The sequence below is a fragment of the Scardinius erythrophthalmus genome (assembly GCF_964197995.2).
Source record: "Scardinius erythrophthalmus genome assembly, chromosome: 22".
NCBI classification, from domain to species: Eukaryota; Metazoa; Chordata; class Actinopteri; order Cypriniformes; family Leuciscidae; genus Scardinius; species Scardinius erythrophthalmus.
Genome location: NC_138242.1, coordinates 12,998,847 through 12,999,925, shown reverse-complemented (window position 1 = coordinate 12,999,925; position 1,079 = coordinate 12,998,847).

The window sequence follows — 1,079 nt, the reverse complement described above, 5'->3', positions numbered from 1 at the left end:
TTATGGCGAAAAAATTAAACAGGAAGTGTGTTATAACTTCTGCATACATTAACTGATCTTGATGAAACTTCAGCAGTGTGTTCGTTGTAAGAGGCCGATCGCACAGATGTGACTATTGTGAGTCAAAGTTATAGCGCCACCAACAGGCAGCAGGAAGTACATCACTATTAAAATGCTTTGAAATCACTGTCTTATTTTTACCAGATTTGCTTCAAACTTTATGTGTACAATGTAGACACACGGCAGATGTAAACCTGTGAAAGGATTATTGATATCTTAGATACTGTTGCCGTGGCAACGCATCAAACTTTAATATTCTTTTTTTATGCTTTTGAGACTCTTAACATACTTGAAATTGCATGAAACTCGACAGACACATCACATTTATTATCCAGTAGACATGTGCAAAGTTTCAGAAACGGGCGTGGTGAGGGGCTCAGTAGCGCCACCTTTAGTCATAAGTGGGGGGGTTAGTTTTATCAACAGCAACAAAACTTGGTATGTGTATTGTTCTCATCAAGACGGACAACTTTCTAATTTACATGAACCATCTCCGACCAACAGGAAGAGAGATATTTTGGTTTGAATGTGGATTTTCTGAAGAATTTTCTCTCCCTCTCTCTGTGTCTGTGTGTGAGGGGAGGGGGGGGGGGGGGGTTTGACTATTGCTTTTATATTGTTAATCAAGGTTTCAGGGGCTTTTGGGGTCCTTAACGTGCTCAAAAACTCTTGAAACTTTGCACACAGGTCAGAACCCACGGCCATCAGGGCCGGGCTGAAGCTGGTACCCGGGCGTGGCAGGGGGGCTCAACAGCGCCCCCTTGAACGGGGTTCTAAAACTTGATCCATATATCAAACACGCTCGCATGAATTAATATGAAACTCGGTACACATATAGATCTCATCGGGCCGAACAACTTTACCCCGGTCAAGTTTTACGCCAGCCCATCAGGAAGTCGGCTATTATGGGTTGTTTGGAAAACACTTGCTGTGGAATGTGAAATACTCCTCCTAGAAAATTCACTGTGTCCCCTTCAAACTCGGTGTGCATGTAGTCAAGACTTTGAGGATGCTAAATT